The sequence below is a fragment of the Chrysoperla carnea genome, chromosome 1 (assembly GCF_905475395.1).
Source record: "Chrysoperla carnea chromosome 1, inChrCarn1.1, whole genome shotgun sequence".
In the NCBI taxonomy this organism is placed as follows: Eukaryota; Metazoa; Arthropoda; class Insecta; order Neuroptera; family Chrysopidae; genus Chrysoperla; species Chrysoperla carnea.
Genome location: NC_058337.1, coordinates 136026342 through 136037814, shown reverse-complemented (window position 1 = coordinate 136037814; position 11473 = coordinate 136026342). Strand labels below are relative to the sequence as shown.

General features: G+C 29.5%; 1 protein-coding gene across 1 annotated transcript in view; it reads left to right on the top strand.

Moving 5' to 3' along the window:
- Positions 1-1341: 1341 nt before the first annotated feature.
- The window catches only part of LOC123305206, a 31021-nt gene continuing 20889 nt past the window's right edge, over positions 1342-11473 (top strand). The window contains exon 1 of the mRNA XM_044886853.1: positions 1342-1533. The gene's annotated coding sequence lies outside the window, so the exon portion shown is untranslated. The remainder of the gene's footprint in view (positions 1534-11473) is intronic.

Here is an 11473-nt window from a genome sequence, read left to right as displayed (position 1 = left end):
ATAAATATAATAAATTGAAGAATAAATCGAATTTTAATAAGTTTGTAGTAAGCTAATTTTAGCTAAATCGACTTGAGGTGTATTATACGTAGTAGAGCGTTTTCCCAACGTTTTAGAGACTCTATGATGAGCTGTTTGAATTAAATTTGAATACTTAAAACACCCTGTACATTAAGGAAATATTGCGGTCACTGGTACACAGTAGGTATGTTATATAATAAAATTTATTTGGCTGCTTTTTATAAATTTTGATGTCCTCGTAATAAAACATGTGCGCCAATATTTGTAAATATATATTTTTAGTACATTATAACATCATTCATATTTTCGTTACATCGAACCTAAAAAAAAACAATAAGTGATAGATATGAGTTTTTAACGACCAGACCAATATTTTTCTGACCAAAATATATTAGTGTATTTTTTTTCCTAAAAATTTATATGCTACAACTATGCTTATAATAAATATTTGAATTTTGATAATATTATTGTATTAAAAGAGTTGAAAAAATTATACATCGACCTAGAACACAAATGATTCAGTTGATTAAGGCGCTTGACATGAAAAGACCCAGGTTCGATCCCTGATATGTGTGAATCTTTATCAATTCTATCTTTAATTAAGATTGACTCGACAAGCTATTTGTTATTCAAGATCAAGTTAATTATAATCGAAAGACTTTGGCGTTTAAAATTTGTATACAAAAATTAGTAAACAAACATAAATAATAAGTAGATCATATGAGCTCTCAGGTTCCATTAAGAGTGGTTCTTTTTTAAATGAAACGCATTCGATTCCTTTTATTACCGTGATTTTGGTTTTACTTTACTTTCGTCTATATAATAACTTTTGATCTGTTGGAGGTGCTAATAATTAAGGGTCTACCCGGCATATTATCTTTCTGGAAACCCTTTTGAAGAGGGTCAAAATCGAGGATAGTTATTTTCTGGGTCATACAAAAATTGGATATTTTTGGATTTAATTTGTAACATGTTTTGAAATGGATTTTACTACATACAATTAATTTTATTTTTTTTAAAATTTGATTTCGATTTTCGAGGTAGAAATGATAACTTTCTACCAGTAAGTTAATACACACACACACGTTAACACACACAAACGATTCGAAAGGAAAATTCAATTGATCATACATTTTATTGATCTAGTTAAAAGTACAATATCGAACAGCGAAGTTCGTTAAAGCTTCAACTTTTCTCGAAAACGAAAACCTCCATTTACAAAAAAACAATGAATTTAACGAAAAAAATTAACGAAACAATGGAAATTAATAATAATAAAATTGAAGTGATTATCAAATCGGAAAAATCGAATACTAATAATAATCAATCGAAAACAGATCGACCGATTTTAGATAGTTTAACGGATGCAGTTATTGAAATTAATCGTTTAGTATATTTTTATCTATTTGTTAATTGTGCAAAATATATTATTTACGAATCCGAACATTGGTATGATTTATTTTAAATTTTCCAAGTTGTTATTAAAGTGATTTGGATTTTTGGATGAAAATGGTAAGTGTTATTTTTTCAATAAAAAGTAGAACATTAAAATCGTAACTCTTTGAATGAGACAAAACAAGGTATTAGATAATAATGGGTAGTAAAAATTTATCTTTTGCAACTTTGCTCATGATAAATAATTTTCATTACTTTAATATTGAACCTCATGCCATTGTTATTGAAGTCAAATAAACGATCTTCAGAGTGCGATTTAAAAAATTTTTAAATGGTATTTTTTATGCTTAATTTTGAACTTTGGAGAAAATATTCTAAAATAACCTCCCACTATCCACGTTCGCAACTAGGTGTGGATTGGAGTGAATTATCAAAATCAAGTTTTGTGCGAGCAGTATGATAACTGGGAGTTGCAATCCGTCAACTGGCGATAATAATTCGTACTAATTAAAACAGAAAGTTGACCCGTTTTCGGTAGTTCCAATTTAGACTACCAGGTAAATTACCATTTATCGATAGGGGAAAGTGTATGTATGTTTTGAAAGCCATTTTTTAAATATTGCAATGAAAATTGACTCTGTTTATAGAACTGTTATTCCTCAACACTATGTATTGTTTTTGAGAGTTTAATAACTAAAAAACTATCTAAATAACCGTCTTTTACCATGTGTTGAAGTATGATCACACCCTAATGTACCTAGAATCGATCCCCCAATAGTACCAGAAGGTGGGCGCTTCAACATGTAATCGTTACAGTTAATTAAGAGAACAGGATCATAGAATTTATGGTTATTGAAACATTAAAAACTCATCACGTTTCTCTTACAGGAATCACCAACTCCTTGAAGGTATAACCAATATCATCTAATGTTGAGGTGAAAAAATCTTTACGCCATTCTAAACCGAGAATTATGGGTTGATTTTCCATCAGAATGATTAATTTTTAAAATATCTTTGAAAACAATCTAAAATATTAACCGTAGATAAAAAATTCTACATTATCATACCACAGTGTATAATTTATAAATTTTACGCATTACGTCAAAATTGATTATATTATGTTTAGACATGTTAATTAAAAACCGTTTTACGTAAAACACACAAAAAAAACACATACAGTGCAACCTTAATATAACGAACCTCAATATAACGAATTCCTCGATTTAACAAATTTTTCGCAATCCCCTTGAATTGTCCATAAGAGTCAATATAAAATATACCTCTACATTACGAATATTTTTTGCGAACAGTCTCTTTATAACGAATTTTCAACTATAATAAAAAATTTAAATACCTCTAAATAACGAAATTCGTCAATTCAAAACCTTTATATAACGTATAAAGTCCCACCAATATATGACAGTTAGTATATTGGTGGGACTTTAGTATGTATTTCATACTATGTATATTCCTCCATAGTATGTAATTCACGTCGCGAGAGGTTCCGACACTTTTTTCCTCTTTATAACGAATTTTAGACCAACTTAACCTCAATATTACGAACCTCAGTTTAATGAATTACTTGATATAACGAATATTTACTGATTCCCTTCAGATTTGTTATATCGAGGTTGCACTGTATTTTGCATTTATTTAAATTAAAATATATAATAAAAGTGATCCGTTGGTAGGTACTTTATAATACAAGACGCGGCACCAAAACTTACTTTTTTCGTCACCAGTCACGTCAACCATTAGGTAATTTTTAGTCGCGTGATGAGAGATTTTGCTCAAGCGAATATATAACTGATCTCTCTTACTTCTTGTTTGTCGTGGAATCAATCACATTTTCACTTTCTATGTTAGTATTTACTCAGGAAATAAATGATTACCACCAAAAACCAAGAGTTGCATGAGCATAATTGAAACATGTGCAAAAGTCTCGTGAAAAGTCGTTCTTTGGAGACATAAGTATAATACAACGGGCGACACCAAAACATTTTTTTTGATGCTGCAACTGTTAGCCGGGAGAACTTGGAGTATACCAGTCTTTAACCCGTCAGCAGTCTCGTCAACCGTTCGGTAATCTTTAGTCACGTGATGAGAGATTTGCTCAAGCGAATATATAACTGATCTCTTTTACTTTTTGTTTGTCGTGGAATCAATCATATTTTCACTTTCTATGATAGTATTTACTCAGGAAATAAATGATTACCACCAAAAACCAAGAGTTGCATGAGCATAATTGAAACATGTGCAAAAGTCTTGTGAAAAATCGTTCTTTGGAGACATAAGACTTCATCCCCATGACTGTTTGAGGGCAAAAACAAATCAGCTAAGTTTCGTACAGCACCTTGTAGCAGAGCTATTAGGTATCTAAAAATAGCTTTGTGTATATATATATATTTAACTATGTAAATATTAACGATATATACGATGAAAATTTATCATAAAAATGTCCCTTGTGTGTACCGTTTGTTTGCTCAATGAGTTAGTGTAGGTTAGGTGCTATTATTATTGTTATATCTATTTACAAAACTGACAATTGTTTGAGACCAACTATGCAAACTAATGTACAGGGTGTAAGGGTATAAGGGTATAAAAAATGCATTAATATTTAAAAAAAAAAAAAATGATGACAGAAAGTGAAATTAAAATTAAAATCGGGAAAGAAATACAGATGATGTAAGTATTTTAAACAACTAATTAGACAAATATTAAACAGAGAGATCGGACATAGTATTTAACGTCATATATATGCCATGTTTGCATTAATAATTTAAAGCTAAATTCTGTTTTGCTAGAAAGTGACAAAAAATAATCTTTAATGGCTTTTATCTTGGTTGTTTTTATGGCTATTCGAAATAATTTTTCTCTGCTGCTTAGCCGAGAAAAATGAGCTTATAATTAAAGCCAAAAAAAAAAAAAAAATTCATAAATATTCCCTATTATGAAATGAATCACACAATCTGCGTTCCCGCACTAACATTTACTTTGTCGTCTTCAAAGTAAGCTTAAGTGATTGCAACGCATTTAGGGGGAGAGTAATCATAAAAGTACTGGTTACCATTAAAAAAAATCTAGTGCGTCAATCTGATATACTTAGGGCCGTAGTATATTACGGCCCTAGGCTTTAAAGTTGGATTTCCCGGGCGTGATACAAAGGACGAAGCGAAGCCGAGTAAAAAATAGTCCCAACATACTTCAAGTAAAAAATTTGGAAATTGAAGCGATACTGTTATAAGTATATCGGATTACAATAGGTATCAGAGTATACAGAGGCTGGATCATCGTGGTTCTACTGTCAGGGTATTACTGAAGAAAATAACAAAAGAACTGCTGAAGACAGTAGAAAAATTTAATATTTTAAAACAATCGTAATCAATATAAATACTTGTTACATTCTGTAGTCAGTCAGTCAGTCAGTCTGTTGCCGTATGTATTTTACCTCACAAGAATAAATAAATAATTGATTGTTGTGAATATATGATAGCAAATAGAACGGTAACAATAATAGTAACAGTTCAGTTGAGTTGTGTATAATAATAGAACTTCTCTATACATTATTCATAACAATTATTATTTATTTATAAATGATATATTGTTGCGATAATGGGGGTGGTTAGATATTGATATTATAGGGTGAACCAATAATTGGGCTGCCTGCTTATTAATTTCCCAAGAGTAAACTCTCTCTTTTTGTACTAAACTCTTTTCTATATAAGCATTGATAATAATTTATGTTTTCAGATCGACATGTAGGCAAATTGATATTACAACACAAAAATTTGTGAGTGCATTCTAGATTACATACCGATCTGTAGACATAAGAAAAGATCAAGAAGTGTCGCGGGACACCCGGTAGAAGCTATATTCCTTTCGTGCCTTGGTATATTATAAATGTAGCGCTTACTTTTTTTATTTACAAGATATTTTTCTGAAAAATGAAGGTATTAATTTTAAAAGTCAAATACTTGTTTGATTCTTTAAATAATTTGATTTTATACCTACTCTTAGTTTTTACTGTATGAAATAATTGTAGTATTTTAGTTTAAAAAAGACATACTTCTGATTTAGTAGACATTACGTTTGGTTTGATTAGGATATTTATTATGACACAACATAAAAATTGCTTGTACTTACTTTAAATTGTCTCTGTTTTCCTTAACTTCTGATAACTTTCACAACTCAATTTTTTTAAATGATAAAACATAAACTTTTGACAAAAAATACAAATTGACAGTAAATCGTCTTAGTTGTATAAGTCATAAACGGTTAGTGATCCAAAAAAAATTATTTTACAGGAAATTTAATTATCTACAAAAGTTATTACCATTTTTGGTCTAAAGCGCACGGCTATGGAGATATAGCCTAAAACGGTTTTCCTTAAAATGGAGGCACTTCCCCCGCTTATTTTTGTAAGGATTTTGTGCTTTAACATTCAGTACGTGATACTGAACATATTTAAATAATAAAATAACTCTTGCAGTGAAATAAGTTCATAATCATGGAAGAAAATGTAGATAATTGTGTATTTTTGCATTTGACCTTCTACCACGTCTGGGGGAGTGTTAGCCCCTTCGGATTGATCTGTCTTTTTCAATATTGACTTAAAATGGTCATTTGAACACTCTGTGTGAATTTCAGCTTTTATACTTTAACGTGAGAGAGCTCGGGTACTGCGCCCCTGATTACCTGCTACCTACCGAAGGAACCGTTAGTCAAGGTTTGTAGCCCCCAAAGATTGGTCCCTACACCAGTGAAAATACGCAACAAAATTTCAGCTTTTATACTTTAACGTATGTCTGGCAAGCGCTGGCTCTTAGTCCATGAATCCATTGAAAAAGTTTTAGTTTTCTAAGTAACTTAAATGTCGGTTTTTGGTGTCAGTTGTAGTTTTTTTGGTTTTAACTGCCAACCAGCAAACAAATATCGTGCGATAAGGAACATAGTTTCAAAAGTTTTCCATATTGTGCCGACTTAATTGGACAGTCTGTATACTAGGTATAATATTTGTTATTATTCTAAGTCAGTCTATCATCTATAAACTACGTCATTGTTTCAAATATATTCCCACAGTTTTTATCTAATTTTATTTTTAAAATATTCATTATTTCCTAAGTGCTTTTAGATCGGATGTAATAATATATACGTCTAGCTTAGTTTATTTAAATTATTCATCAGGTATATCTATCTATAAGGGTGAGAAAAAAATATTTTTAGACAGGATATGTTTAAGTGACTACTATGACGTTACTTTATTTCTGTGACGTTATCATTGTTTCAATGATGCACAATTTTTATAGCTATGGATACTTACTAAATTTCAAATTAGCAGATAGTTGAATTTGTGGACATGGTCTTATTGGAAGTTTTTTTGTAGTGAAAATTTCTTCAGCCGCGCTGTGCGATATTCTATAATAGTTTTTAAGTAGGGGGTACAAATTCTAGTTTAGTGACGTCATTCTCTCCTGAGAAGCAACAACATCACGTTGAAGACACCGATTTACGCCCAATCACTGAAGTAAAACACACATTGGGCAAAGTGAGTACCTTGATGGGAGACTACTTGGATAATTGTGTGCAGTTGCCTTTTTATTATTTATAATAGTTTTTTATACCCATTGTATTGTACCCATCTTATGTATGTTTTTGATCGCTAAACTCGAAAAGTAGTCAATGAATTGGCTTGAAATTTTGACAGGTCGTTACATTCATACCCAAGAGTGTTTATACATAATTTGCAGTCTGAAGTTCTCGCGGGGACGTATATTTAAAAATAACTGTAAATAAAGGATTAAATATAAATGTCAAATGTGTTTCTAGACTATCAAACTCCCCTACAGTTTCTCTCTCTTCTCCGAAGCTTCACGTTTGAGTTTTTTGAAACATTTATGAAAACAGAGGGTAGGAAAATGTCCTGACAATCTCTTCTTTAACACTTTGTATTCTTTTGAGAATCCCTAAAAAATTTTATAATGTTTTAGAATAGATTCGTTATACCGTGGAATGTGCAAGGGTTTTTGAAACTCCCAGAAGTGTTCTGGTAAAATTTAAAATTAACGATATTTCTTCTGAAGATCTATTTTAAACCAAAGTTCGAGTCGGTATTAAATCCTCCTGATTTGTAATTTAATCGCATTGATTTACATTTATGTAACGTCAGTTGCATAAATAAACTTAACCATTAACTGTATAAAGTGTTGAAGTGAAGTATTTTTTAGTGAATGTTGGAGAAATATAAAATATAGCAATAAATTAATATAACAAACAAATTATTGTTTATTTTTTCTATTATAAAGCAGTTTCGAACATCATTTTATTTTATAAATGAATGATAATCATTTATCAATTTTATTAATGATTCAATAAATAGATTAGGATGGGTTAGTTTCTATTCAGTGCCGGATTCAGCGCTGAGTTCGTAACATTTAATTTCAAAAATTAATTAGCAAGCCGAGACGAATTTACCATTAAGAGGAATAAGCAACTGTCTATGGCTAGGTTAGGTTATATTGGCTGTCCACGAAGGACACACTTAAGCTATAGAGTCCATTGTGATACCATATATGTGTTTTACCACCTTTCCGCTGATAATTTCATTTATCAGCTCCTCAATTTCCGAGGCTGAGCACACTTCCTTCATGCATATACCATGCACTACACCAGCCTATCACAACTATTAATTAAATTAATTTTGTTGCGACAACGGGAATCGAACCCGCTACCCTAGGCATACCGCGGACGGAATTGGTTACGCCTTAACCAACTGTCTTTAAAAATATCAAAAGAGAGTCATAGAGATCAATTCTATGAGAGTTAAAATGCCCTAAAAATATAGTGTTTCAATTATAAATATATGAATGTATCTCTTCGAACTTAAAGTCTATATGCATAAAGTCCGTACTGACCTTAGAATATTGCTAATATTAATATCTAAATAAAATATGAAAATGTTGAAATTAAGGATGTGTGAGCATGACAACAATGTTTGATTTAAAGGCTCAAAATTTGTTTGTAGGTAGTCTTTTACTCAAAGAATATGTGGTTAAAATTTCAGCATAGGTAACCGGGCAAATTTTTAAGAAAAAAGTCATTAAAAATCGATATAAAATACATTGGCTCTTATGGAAGAATCTCAAAAAACGACATATTTTGGAAGTTTTTGATAATTTTCATTTGGAATGAATGAAAACAAATTTAAAAAAAACTTTTTAATAGAAAGTAAACATATTAGCAATGAATTAGAAAAGAAAAAAACTAAGTGTCACCGTCCATATAAGGGATGTAACAGCAGGGTAGATTAAGGGTTGAAATTATTTTTATCTTATTTTCAACTTGATGATGATGAATTTTGTTATAACTTCATGAATGTAGACGAAAAATAAGAATAAAATTTTTCGATATGTGTCTTGGTTTTCGAAATATCGAAAGCTAAATAATTAAACAAAATTTTCAATTTTCGATATTTTGAAAATTAAGCTAGATATCGAAAAATTGTATTCTTACTTTTCGTCTTATATCGTCAAGTAATAATATAAATTTATCATCAAAATTGAAAATATCTATTTTTAAATTTGTGCCCCCACTACCATGCTCATACATCCTTAAATTATTTGATTAGACGATATTAGGAAATTGTTTTTATTAAATATTTGTTAAGAATATTCTATATCTTGAATAAAATTACTAATTGGAAAATCCACGTTTATTTTATAATATTTTATACAAATAATAGTTATTTATCACGATCTATTTTTATCGATAAAAAATAAATCGTATGTGAAAAATAACTTACTTAAAACTTGATGTTTTCTTGTTTCAAAGTATGAAGTCTTAGCAGTGTAATTAAATGTAATTACAAATGTAATTAAATTTGGCATGAACAATCTTAACATAATAATCGATATTTTGACTGAAAATTTCTAAAAAAAAAACGATTTATTTTTTAAAAATATTTCGAGGAAATAAAATGTTCGGTTTCATCTTAAGATTGTATCTGCCAAATTTTATTACATTTGGATATACAGTGTGTCTAATTAAGTCGGCACCATATGGAAAAGTTGTTTCATGAAGAAATTTTGTTCCTGATAAAAAGTTCTGCATGGCCTAAAATGCAAAGGGAAAGAATCAAAAAATGTAAATTTTTGCTCAAGAATAAACTAACTTTATTTTTTACAGTATCGACAATCTTTATAAAGAATAGTTGATTAAGTTAATTTATTAAATTAGATTCGAAATACCATCCATCCATTAACTATAATTTGTGAAAGTATATTTTTAAATACTGTGTATCTACTAATTGCAGTATAAAGTCGTTGTGGGAGGAATATATTAGCTTTTAAGAAGTGTATACCGCATGAATTATAAGTATTTGATAATATAGAGTTTTAAAAACTTGAATTTTCAATTTCAATTCGTTCTCTAATAAACACTTATGTTTAATTTTTCAAAAATCAAAATTGTTTCCAGTCTGTTTTAATTATTTTTATACCATGTATATATGAAATATACATAGTATATTAAGTTTCGTCCCAAGTTTGTAACGCTTAAAAATATTGATGCTACGAAAAAAATTTTGGTATAGGTGTTCATAGAATCACCTAATTAATCCATTCCCGGCTGTCCGTCCGTCCGTCCGTCCGTCTGTGGACACGATAACTTAAAAACGAAAAAAGATATCGAGCTGAAATTTTTACAGCGTACTCAGGACGTAAAAAGTGAGGTCAAGTTCGTAAATGAGCATCATAGGTCAATTGGGTCTTGGGTCCGTAGGACCCATCTTGTAAACCGTTAGAGATAGAACAAAAGTTTAAATATAAAAAATGTTCCTTATAAAAAAATAAAAAACTTTTGGTTGAAACATTTTTTTGTAAACATCACTGTTTACCCACGAGGGCGTTAATTAGGTGCAAATTTTATAGTATGTATTAATATAGGAATATCAGTTGTGTGTGTGTGTGTGTATTTAAAAGTGAATATCTTTTGTTATTTACGTGACGTCAAAAAAACAAACGATTGCGCATCAACACTGTCTATACGATTGCGCATCAACACTGTCTATACATGGTATTTCAACAATTAACTCAGTCAATTGTTTGTTTTCACTTGTTATTCCTTTATTTTTTCAAGGAATTTCCATTTTTTTGGTATTGATTAATTTTGTTGTTGTTTTTTCTTGAGGGAATAAATGTATCGAACATAAAAGTGCATTTAACATTAGTTATCTAAATAATTTATCGCATATAATGGTCTACCATATTATGATATATACCATGTTAGTTGTTGCTGATTCTATTACATCGTTTCTATTACATTTACATTTATTCGGTAAAAAATTCTATTCTTTTAAGTTGTGTTTGATTTTATTCATCGATTTCAGAAAAAAGGTATCAACTGATGTTTTAGTATCAAATTAAAGTCGTCTTGAATCATTAATAGATAAAATAGTCGCACATCATCGTCAGAAAAAAAGTTGATTTACTTTCTTATTAAAAAGGTAAGATAAGGATGAAGTACGTTTGCTAACACCGCACAAGGTATTATACAAATAATTTAAAAAAAAAGTTTTAAGGATGTATGAGTTAGAAAGAAATTAGGTTCCTTTACCAACGCGCATCCAGCGTTAATCCTATCAACTGTTCTCATATCGTATTTCATCCTTATATAAGTTCAATAATAAATCTGAAAATCAGTTGTCTTAAAATAAGCTCTCAGTTCTCATACCATGATTTTAAAATTATAAAATTCAATTTATAGTTTTTAAAATGGTGTTTTTATGTAAATTATTATTTAATAAATAGTTATTTAACTTTTTATAGTACACGACACATGTTGCTTGTTGGTATTATGACATATTTTACACATTAAAACAATCGTGAATAATGTTATCACGTTATACAAATAAAGTATAGTAATTAAAGAATGAAGTTTAAAAAAAAATTTATTTGATAGTTAAATAATATTAGGGGAAAATCGTTAAACCTCAATTTTTTCATTGAAACCCCCGAAAATCGAAAAATTACATTTTTTTCGTTCTATACATGAAGAGAATATT